The sequence below is a fragment of the Triturus cristatus genome, chromosome 1_2 (genome assembly GCF_964204655.1).
Source record: "Triturus cristatus chromosome 1_2, aTriCri1.1, whole genome shotgun sequence".
Classification (NCBI taxonomy): Eukaryota; Metazoa; Chordata; class Amphibia; order Caudata; family Salamandridae; genus Triturus; species Triturus cristatus.
This window is the reverse complement of record NC_140580.1, coordinates 803354802-803366693: the sequence shown is the minus strand read 5'-3', so window position 1 is coordinate 803366693 and position 11892 is coordinate 803354802. Positions and strand designations below refer to the sequence as shown.

Below are 11892 nucleotides of genomic sequence, written 5' to 3'. Positions count from 1 at the left end.
CCACAATGCTGGCTCCACCTCCTGTGGAGCGGCTGATGTCTCTGCCCTGCACCCTGAATAGAAAGGCAGAGTCATGTCAACAAAGTGCTCAAGAACTGGTTTGGACTGGGCAGAGGCCCCTCTACCCCAGAGGAACAAAGGAATTAGGGGTATAAGTATTGGGACCCTGCTCCCAAGAAATTAGATCCTGCTTGACAAGAAGAACCTCTGCCTGAGGAGAAGGAACTGGGAAAGCTGTAAGGAGGAGTACTGTCCCTGACCTGGGGGATTGGCCTGCAGTGGTTGCCTTGCTGCTGGAAGGAGAGGAGAAAGACTACAAAGACTTTATTTCAACTTGTGCTTAAAAGATCTCCAAGGGCTTGTGCGGAGCTTGCCCCCTGAACGAAGTCCCAGGACCAGTGGACTTCACCCCCCAGCTCCCCAGAGTTCTTTGGAAGTGCCTGCTGCTGTTGTTGGGCCTTCTGAGGGACTGCGTGTCGCAAGGAGCTGGAAGCGCGACTCAAGAAGGAGAAGTGTACCGCCGTCGGAGCTGTTGTCGTCGCATCTCGCAAAGGGTGTCGCCGCTGCAGCATCGCATCGAGCGGAAGCGTCTCGCATCATTCCGGAAGTGTCTCGCAACGCCGAAGAAGCATGTCGCCATTGCAGCCATCGTAGCTGACGCATTGCACCGCATCAAGAGAAGAGTCTTGCATCGAGGAAGAAGCGTGTCACCATCGCAGCCATCATAGTTGTCGCATTGCACCGCATCAAGAAAAGCACCTCGCATCCACGGAGAAGCGTGCCGCCGTCGGAGCTGCTGTCGTCTCATCGCGTAAAGGGGTGACACCGCTGCAGCATCGCATCGAGCGGAAGCGTCTCGCAAACATCGGAGAAGAGTGCCGCTGCCAAGGACGCTGTTGTCGCATCGCGTAAAGGGGTGACGCCGCTGTAGCTGACGCATCGAGTCGAGTCTTCTCGCAACATCGGAGAAGCGTAACGCATCTGGAAGATCTTCACGCCTTTATTTCTTTGCACCAAAAAGGTTATCGCATCAGCATCGTTGCAACACTTTCGTTGCCCTGCGTGTCGCATCTAAGGTACATTGACTTAAAGTGTCGCATTTAAGAACTTAAGAGAACTAAGCAAACTTCTACCATCTAAAGTAACAGTATTGTGTATTTTTGTCGTTTAATGGTCTTGTGGTAACTCTATATAAAGAATCCTTATTTTTAATATAACAACCTGTCTGGTGTCCATTTGTAGTGTTGTCACTTGGTTACTGTATGTGTTCACAAATGCTTAACCTATAACGCTCTGAGATAAGCCTTGTCTGCTCGCGCTAAGCTACCTAGAGGGTGAGCAGGGGTTATTTTAGGAGTGTAACCCCTTACCCTGACTAGAGGAAAGGTTCCCTGTTTGTCACAAGTACCTACCTGTGCCAACCAGAGAACCCGGATTCTAACACATTGCAAATGCTTCTTTAATTTAACCAGCTACATAACTTTTAGCGTCTCATATCCCAGTACCCACATGTATGTAGAACATGGACTTTATTTATTCATTAATTTGAGAGTAACAGGCGTGGCACAACCTGGTTAACAAAACAAAATTAACAATGAGTCAGCCAATTCATTTTGCGAATACATGTGAAATACATGAATACTTGAACAGAAAGATTTCAATAAAGAGGCACAGGCCACCCCTGGCTACTCCAAGCCTAGATCGAGACATTTCAAATATGTGTAAGCATTATTCTGGTCCCATTCACATTAAGGACCCTTTAACATAAAATATATAGGGCATTATTCTTAAATCCTATTGAACAGTTATAACAACTTTTGACTCGATTGACCCTATTTTCAACTTTGACATGTGACATTTAGCATCGGTATTTGTTACTATTTTTATAGCTAACCCTTTATCTCATGACTTTTGTTATGTTATGTTAACATTTTTTGTGTAGTGAAACTGAAACATAGTTATGTTTTGTGGTGCTGACGAATATAAGAGCTGGGAGTGGTACGCATCAATGGTACGTAGATAGAGAATCAAGACTTTGTTTAAGATCCAGTGTGGATGATAAGTGTTCACTTCCCTCCTGAATTTCATATAGTGTTCTTCTGGTCAGCTAGTCTCTAGAAGAAGCCTCAATATGAAGATAACATGACCAGAGCGACCTCCCATCTTAACGTTCCTGAGACTTGGGACATTTGGCGGATGTGAGACATCTAGCAAAAAATGGCGGCTGTCCCTCTCACATTATTAAGAGCGTATAGAATCAGAATGCACTATAAATAGGACAGGCAGGACATTTGCCGCTTTTGGGCGATGTCCTGCATCCATTAAGCTCTAAGTAAGGCACAGAGTCTGACGTCTTTATATGGGTGAAGTGTCCACTTAGATTCATCCTTCTGAAATGTAGCATAGATGAAGAAGATCCTCTGCCTCAGACTGCTCCATGAACCAGGCAAAACAATTTAAATTGTGGCCTTTGTACATATTGCTTTTCAGAATTGTTTTGTAATTGAGCATAAAAATATATTTAGAGGGGCTTTGGGTCAATCCCTTCCCACCACTGGCTGCTTTGAAGAAATTTCCAGAGCCCACATTTGATGAACGTGTCATTCACATTGCGGGGCAGCTCTGGGGGGTATTTCCTCTTCCCCATCTGTTCATCACCGATTAGGTGTGTTGATATGCCTTTCAGCAAGATGCTATATGGAGATTGGTAAGATGCACACTGCAACTGGTGCGTATCTGCCAGTTAAGAGAGGGCACAGGCAAGCCCAATGCCCCCTGCCCACCAGCTCACTGATGCTCTCCCCTTCTCAGCCTCTTCGCTCTTCAACACTCCGTCATCAGCTGCCATGTCTCCTGCCACCCAACCAGTGGGCAATGGGGGGGATATTAATTGTTAATTTTAATTTTTAATTTTAGAAAAATATTCCCCCCACTTTTTGTGAAAATATGATCGTCCTGGGACAGTTAATTCCGACAGTTGAAATGCTTCAGCTGAAGTGTGAGGCAGGGAGTCTCCAGTACTGTAAAACCGAGGAGAGGCAGACAGCTAAACAAGCCTTCTTGCCAGGGTGCCTGCTTCACTGAAAGACATGTAAATGTGCACAACTGGTCAGTCTACAAATGCAAAGGGTGCTTGGAAGTCGGTATTGGCTTTAATTGATGTAATCTATTGACACATTCTGCTGACAAAAATGTATTCTTTTTCAGAGGTATTGTAAGGGAGCAACCAGCTAATCTGTCAAGTGTGTGCTTTTAAAAGACAGTTATAGACACACGTTTGCGTCCTGATTACACAGATTTATTCTTTTTGAGAGGTACTGTAAGGGAACTACCAGTTGAGCTGTGAAATGAGTGCAGTTACACATTTTTTCACACTACGTACAGTCTGGGTTTTCATAAAATCTATCTTTTGGAAGTATTTTGAAGCAGCCTATACTAACTGTGTGTCTGAAATAACGACTCACAAGTTCGCATTGCTTTCTGTCACAGACTGAGACCTTGTAGCACTAACCATACACAAGTCAGTATTCTCAACTACACCAACCAGGATTCTATCATGTGGGTCTCTGGTGCAGCGTATTAATTAATAGATGCTTCAAAATGTGCGATAGTGAATTTCTCACTGTTTAACATAACTTGCCTTTAATTTTAATTCAGGCCCTGCATTATTATATATGTAGTTACATGAAATTGAAAGGGCGAGAAAAGTTACAGAATATATTTTTAGCCACTCCTTTGACCACGCTTCCCACACTCACTAACCCCACCCCATTGCGCTCAGTATCACAGTTCCCATACTTTTTTTCATGCACTTTGACGACTGCACCCAACCACACTATAATCACAAAAACACAACGCAACAGTTAGAACACAGAAAATACAAAACAATAACACACCAAAAAGCAGCATATAGCAACAACACATAAGAGTAATAGCACCATATGAATCAACAACATACAACAACATAATGCAAAATATATGCTGCAAAATACCCATCTGAGACCCTGGAAAGGTCGAACTGCAGTTTCTGATGTAAAAGGGGAGGAGGTTTCTAGATAAGGCCTGATTTTTGCCTGTACTGGTTATTGCTTCATGAAGCCCGGTGTCAGATATGCGTAGAGACCTGATATTTCATTGGACACCCTGCTTTGAATACACATGTTTGTAGACAGCCCTGTTGCTACCTTCTGAGAGAGCTGTCACTTTCCACAAAGGCTGTATCTGGGGAGCAGCCTGAGAATGACATTCAAAAGACAACCGGTCCCAACTAGTTTAGAAACCTTAGGCAGTGGATCCACAAGGAAAATGTGTATGAAAGTGGTATCAAAATCATCCTACTTTCTACCATTCCCAAGATGTTTTCAACTAAGAAAGGAAGCAGTCTGCAGATTACTTAAAGAGCTGCCATACAACCAACGCTGGGGACTGCCTAAAAGGTGAAGGGAAATCACTAGAAGTGTGCAGTTTCTGCAGGAGGAGCTGAGGGTCTGCCTGAGTACCTAGAAGATAGACTGCTTGCTGGGAGATGTAATGAACATGTTTGTCAAGGAGGAAAAGCCCAACCCCCTTCCCCTGCGCAGCCTGCGTCACGCCACCTGCCTCCCTGGTCACACCGCCTTCTGTCCCTATGCCACCTACTGTCCCTGCCACTGCGCCACCTGCTGTCCCTGCCCGTGCCACCTGCTGCCCCGCCTCTACACTGCTTGCAGTCCCCCCGTGCCACATGATTCTAAACCCCTGTGCCACATGATGTCCCTGTGCTGCCTGCTGCCATGCCCATTTCTGGTCCTTGCCCAGCTCACACGACAACTAGGACCACCCATCAGGACCACCAATGAAGGCCACCACATGGCCACACAACAGACATTCGCAGTGGGCACCACCGTCTAGACAATGCCCAATGCCAGGCCCCCTGGCCCTCCTGCCACCTGAGGATACATCACCAAGGAACTCCAGAACCTGAACCCCAGATGCCGAAACAACACCTGCGTCTCTGACTCCCCATGATCCACCAAAAGACCCTTAATCTGCCAACACTAGCACTTCTTAAGCGACACAACCTACAAAAGATCCCACACCACTCCTGCCATCGAGACCAAGAACACCCTGCAACTGCTCCATTGTATGTTGCTCAATGCCTGCTCACTCTGCAAACATGCCACAAAAATCTGGGACATCATAACCTTCATCTCCATGGATGTCGCCTTCATCACAAAAACATGGCTCAACCCCTCCTCTAACCCCGACATTACCATTGCCATTGCCACCCCCGAAGGCTGCAAGATGATATGCCAAGACTGCCCCAACAAAGAAGGCGGAGGCATTGCCATCCTTTCAAGGAAACCATCAGATGCACCATCACCAATGACGACCACACGCCTTTCATGGAACACCTGATTTTCCTACTACAGACTGACATGAAGACCACAATAAGAGGCACTATTGCTTACGGACCCCAAGCAACATTCTGCAATGATATCCCCAACCATATATCCCCCCCTAGCAATTGACTCTCACCACTACATTTAACTTCCACATTAACAACCCCAACAACACCAACTCCATCGTCCTCATGGAGAACCTGAAGAACATCAGCCTCACCCAACTGGTCACAGAACCCACAAACAAAGCTAGACACACTCTCAACCCCATTTTCACCTCCAGTGACAGAATCAGATTTAGCCACACCACAGAACTCACCTCGACTGACCACACTATCGTACATTTCAACATCTCCGACGGCCAGCACACCACCACCAGACGTCAGACCTCATCCCACCACAGCTGGAGTAAGGCCATCAAAACTCAGTGGTCGCAGTCCCTTGCCATCTCTCAACCTGAGGCTTCAACAGACCTCGACCAGGCCATACAGAACTTCACCAACTGTATCACCTACAGTACCAACAGAGTTGCCCCATTGAAACCTACAAAATCCAACAAGGCCTCCAAATATGCCAGCAGGTCCACTGTTGAACTCAGGACCACTAAGCGCAACTGCCACCAACTGGAGAAATGATGGCACACCACCAAGAACCCCGCTGACAAAGCAGCTCACAAAACAGCCCTCAGCAACTATCACCGGCACATCAAGGAAGTCAAGAAAGCAGCCCTCACTACCTGCATCAACTCCGATGACACCCACACAAAGGAACTCTTTAAAACACTCAAAGAATTCTCCAACCCAAAAGTCACAGAGCACCCCATCCACCCCTCCCAAGAACTCTGTGACACCCTCTCAGATTACTTCCACACCAAGATCACCAACATCTACAACAACTTCAACCTACAACCCTCCACACTCAACCTCCAACAACATCAACCAACCAGTAAACACCAGACAAACCATTACCACCTGGTCTCCGCTCACTGCTCTGACCACCCCAGCCATCATTTCTTCCATCCACTCCAGGGCACCCACCGACCTCTGTCCCCACCACCTCTACAACCTTGCAATGAACCCAATCAGCACACAACTCACCACAAACCTCAACACCTCCATCTCCACAGCAACCTTCCTGCACAGATGGAAACACGCAGACATCAGACCTCTCCTAAAGAAAGCCTCTGCAGACCCCAGTGATCTCACAAATTATCGTCCAATCTCCCTGCACCTCTACCCAGCCAAAGTACTCAAGAAAGCCATCAACCAGCAGGTCATTGAATTCCTGGAACAAACCCACCTACTCGACACCTAACAATCAGGATTCCAGGACAACCACAGCACAGACACTCCACTGATGGACTGTGGCCCTGTTCCTCCTCGATCTCTCTTTGACGTTTGACACTATCTTCCACAACACACTCATCTACAGACGTTACAGCACAGGCATACAGCAAGACGCCCTCAAATGGATCCCTCCTTCCTCACAAGACACACTCAGAGCATCTGGCTGCCTCTCTTCACCTCCGCACCCAAAGACATTATATGCGGCATACCACAAGGATCATCCCTCAGCCCCACCCTATTCTACATTTACATGACCCCCCTCACAGACGCCATCAGATCTTATGGACTCAGCATAATCTATTACGCAGATGACACTCAACTGATCCTCTCGCTCACTGAGGACCCCTCCAATGGTAAAACCAACTTCTGCAACACCATGACCATTGTAGCCAAGTGGACTTCCTCTAACTCAACTCAACTTCAACAAAACTAAAGTACTGATCTTCAGGAAGAACACCTCTGCATGGGACCACAGTTGTTGGCCTGCTGAACTCAGACCTACACCCACATCATCTGACCAAACATGCAACCTCAGCATTGTCCTCGACAGCAAACTTACTATAAAATAACAAGTCAATGCAGTCACTTCCACCTCCTGCTTCCACACACTTGGCATACTCCGCAGAATCTTCAGATGGATCCCAACCAACACCAGAAAGACCAATTCTCAGGCCCCCATCACCAGCCGCCTTGATGATAGCAATGCCCTCTATGCTGGCATCTCCACCCTTCTCCTCAGAAGATTCTAGACCTTACAGAACATTACAGCCAGACTCATCCTGGTCCTCCCCAACAATCCCACATTATCCCCCACCTGAGAGACCGCCACTGCTCCCCATCCAGAAAAGATGCTAGTTCAAGATTCTCACGCATGCCTAGAAAAATGCCACACATAGTATAGGAGCTGGCTTTTTTGGGGAATCTTTCAGGATACCAAGTTCACGAAGCTATGACCGAGATAATGTTGTGGGGCATTGTTTAGGAGGGTGGAAAGGTCAAGAAAGTTCTCAAGTACTTGTAAATAAGTTTGGCACATGACCTTGATAGTAGAGGTTGGTGGAGTTCACTGAGTAATACTACGCAGAATTCCGCAGAGTTGCATAAAAACTCAGTGAAATCCCACAGAGTTCTGCTCCAACCTAGTCATGTGCCCCTACTGCCCCACCTCTTCTCCTCACCTCCTCATTTCTTGTGAAGAAGGTGGTGGACACTACGGGCAGTTTTTCCTTGTCCATCTTTCATTGTCGATGAGGACGAGGAGCACCTATCCATGCAGCAGGAGGCCCTGGACTACTAAGTCCCCAGGCGGTTTGGGGATGTGTGGCACGCTCCATGGCTCAGGGTGCTGATAGACCACTTCTCTCCTCTACAGAGCAGTGCCACGGCTGTCTGCAGGTTACATCACTGTTCCAGACAGAGCTTATGGGCTGCGACACAGCAACACTAAGAAGCTGGGTGGAAACGGAAAATGGTAAGAGCCTGAAAGCCTCCTAAGACTGTAGTCCAAGCTGGCTCTTTCTAATACACTCTTTCCCCCTTGACAGAGCTTCTAATTATACAACATAGAATCTACTTCAAACTATAATTTTTAAGTCCTCATTGGAAATATATTTATGTGAGCAAAGGTAAAGATGAAAACATGTTTGCAAGTTGTTTCAGGAAATCATTTTAATGGGAGCATCCTAACTGCGGTGTTTGAAATCACACCAGGCTAATTTCCAGTCAGTCACAAACCTGCTTGAATTACAGCAGGGAGATTTAGCATGCTTTTTTCTGCCCTTTCAGATGTCTTATGTGTAAACAACAGCCGAACATTTAGAATGTTGTCCACTTAGCTGCCATCTGTTATCAGAGAACATGATGACAGAAATTATTGCCTTTACCAATGTTGTCTATTACACTGTAAATAATGTTAATGATGAGGCATTAACATTTTTAGGTCTCGCCTACGCAGCGTGCATGCATTGCATACGAAAAGACCTTTTGAAATCGATTCAGCTTTGCAGGCAAAAACGTGCACAAATTGCATTTCTTTGAATGGCAACACGTGCACGTTTGGCGATTCCCTTGCGGGAGCAAGCTTTAAAACCATCTGGTTGCAATTAACATATGGTTCCTGCTTGCTCCCGCAAGGGAAACAGGCGCAGGCCCCCTCCTCTCTCCCCTCCCTCTGCTGCCTCCTCCTCTCCTTCGCAAACTCTTTTTTTTTACATTCACGCTTGTCTGTAATTGCTAAGGATTCTAGTTTTCAATCCATTTTACCTGGAGGTGCTCGCCATGTCGATCTTGTTAACCAGGCGCCTTCGGTGCAATTCATTGAATAATGTGCCTACTACTCAGTGATCACTTGATTCTGTGTGCAAGTTGTGAGTGGACCTAGGACTGTCTGAGCGCCTCGGTACCTGGCGAGGAAACTATGATGACAGGAAATGGCTTATCTTCACGTCTGCTGAAACAATGTTTACAAATGAAATACATCGACAAATTGATTGTCCTGTAGTACGGATTTCCAGTTTCAGTCAATGTCATGGTTAGTTCAGTTGGCGAGAGCGTGGTGCTAATAATAGGCATGACGAGGGTTTGATCCCCGTATTGGCAAGTTTGTTTTACTCCCTTTTCCTTTGTAGGCTCTCCACATAAAAAAAGCTATACTCACAGTGCAGGGTGCTTAAAGTGGCACACCAAAGTAAGGAGTGTAAATAACTGTGTGATGTGGTGGCTGGTGTTTGACAATGATTGTAATTGGTGCAGGGGTGGATGCTTCAATTGTTACAGCTGACAAGAGTTACTAACACCAGCCTGCTCCATGTTTTAATGGGACTCTCAACCTGCACTTCAAGGGCTGTTTACCTCGTGGGCTCCCACGACAACAGATCCCTCCTTCTTTCTGAGACTTCCTGACGGGTTCCTCGGCTGTACCGGGAAAACTAAAACGTGTTCTTTGGTGAGAAAGTGACGCCTGCAACGCAACTGGTGCTCATGTAAAGCGCTCGAGTTGGCGCTATATAACACTGCCCCAAAAAATATCTTGTAGTTTTTATCTTTGGAGACGAAGACAATGTATCGAATAAAATATCCAAAACACTTTCATACCTTTGTGAGCACACCAGGGCTTTACAGATAGAGCATGTGGCAGTGACCTCTGCACAGCACATGTGGGGCGGCTAATGGCCATGAGAGGTTACGTAGACGTTCATGTATGTGTCTTGTACATTTTGGTGATCTTTATAACATTTCTCTTTCGATTTCATACTTTCCTCTATGTAAAGCACTTCATCCACCAGTGCATAGTGTTCATCCTTCGAAATATTAAAATTAATACGAATATGTATCTGTACCGATACAAACTTTTCATGAGCCATTTTGTAATTTTTCTATTCCTGTATCAGGTTTTTCTCTCCATTTTCTTGTTGGGAACAGGTGAAAAATGTCAAGACTTTAGAGTACCGAAAATGACAGCACATGACATTTACTACAGGAAATAGGATAAAGTGGAAACAACGAGGTGCACAGGTGGCGCTGTGGCTTAGTTGGTTAAAGCACCTGTCTAGTAAACAGGAGATCCTGAGTTCGAATCTCAGCAGTGCCTTACTTTTTCCAGACAAACTACTTGCACTTAATCCGTGTTTCTAATGGCAGCAATTGGGTTTAAGTGGGCAACAGTGGGGGTGATGCTGCTATCTGTATCAAAAGCGTCTATTTCGCAGGCACCGACATGTCTTAAATAATGGGCTCTTTTATTGCTTAATAAATTAATACGTTCTAAGTGTGCACAACACCATATGCACTTAAACGACTGTAAATAATTTAAAAGAAGTGGCCCGAGAAACGATTTTGACCTATGGCTGGATTATCAGTAACTGCTTTTTACTGGCTCTGCCATCTGCACTACAAGTCTCCATTCTAGATGCATTGCTCTGTTTTAAAACGTGCCCTTTCTACGGCTCAATAAGTTGCAAGTTTGCACTGCGCCATATGCACTTTAACTGTTCGATGACTGCAGATGATCTAATCGACTCACAAATGAATTTAGGCAGAGATTGTTGGGTAGTGGGGTTTAGGAAATACTCGCGCTACACTTTATTACTCTAGAGATGCAAGAATTATACTCCTGTTTCGGGGGTCACTTTGTAGGCCTTATCTGTTCGTTTTTCTAAACTTAATATATTTTGTTGTTTGGAAAAACTTTAAAAGGTTTAAATGAACACAGCTCAAAAAAACGATATTTAAAAATGTGTAACTGCTACTGGTGTGTGGGAGGGGGGGTTAGTGCATTTCTAAACGTTATTATAACTTTTCAACATGCTGCACAGCAAGTACGCCGCTGCACAACACAGCTTAAAGACATTGGCAAAGCCAAAAGCTCGGGCTAAACACTTACAAGGTCCCAAAGGCGAGAACTATTGGCTATGCCAATGCTTGTTGTACTAGAAGGCCCCCTTTCCTGCACAAAATCAATCCTGCCTGCAACAGAGGGACCCTTACACCATGGTGCAAGAGTGCCATCATTGGGGATAGGCTGCAAAAAAATGGTGCCAGCACAGGCAGAAAGAACAGAAATGCACCGCATTGCTTAAATATTGTGCATTTTTGCCCTTTCACTTTGCTGTAGGACAGCCCAGCAAGGTGCCTTGCTGAGCAGCCATATGCCAAAATGACATAAATAAGGCTCTATATATCGCCACTTTGACTCAGCACTCTTCTGGGTATAGATGTCTACACAGTGGGAATCTAAAGACAAGATACATATCTTTAGTACTTCCTCACCATATTGAACAATCAATCCCTCTCAACAGTAATGATGTATCTTCAGAATATTGCTTTATCTTAGCCTCTCTGGGGCACATTTATCAAGAAATTGCACAGTGCAGCAAGCCACCTTGCTGCTCTATGCTGTGTGAAAGGTCAGGAATGTGCTTCATTTGTTAGGGTATGTTATGTTATGCTGTTTTATATAGTGCACAGCTGCCCCGGCAAATGGGCGTCCCAGCGCTGATAGCAGAATACTGCAGAGCTATAGACAACACATGCAGCCTACAGTGGATGGAATAGGTGAGTTTTGATTGCCTTACGGAATGCCAGGTTATTTTTTGAGCTACGAATGCCGATGGGGAGTGCGTTCCAAAGTTTGTCTGCCAATACACAGAAGGAGCGACCACCAGCAT

The 11892-nt window shown here is 45.7% G+C and overlaps 1 non-coding gene across 1 annotated transcript; it reads left to right on the top strand.

Annotated features, from left to right (window-relative positions):
* Window positions 1-10242: 10242 nt before the first annotated feature.
* On the top strand, window positions 10243-10316 carry TRNAT-AGU (transfer RNA threonine (anticodon AGU)). The gene has a single exon. It is a non-coding gene; the product is annotated as a tRNA-Thr (tRNA).
* Window positions 10317-11892: the final 1576 nt, after the last annotated feature.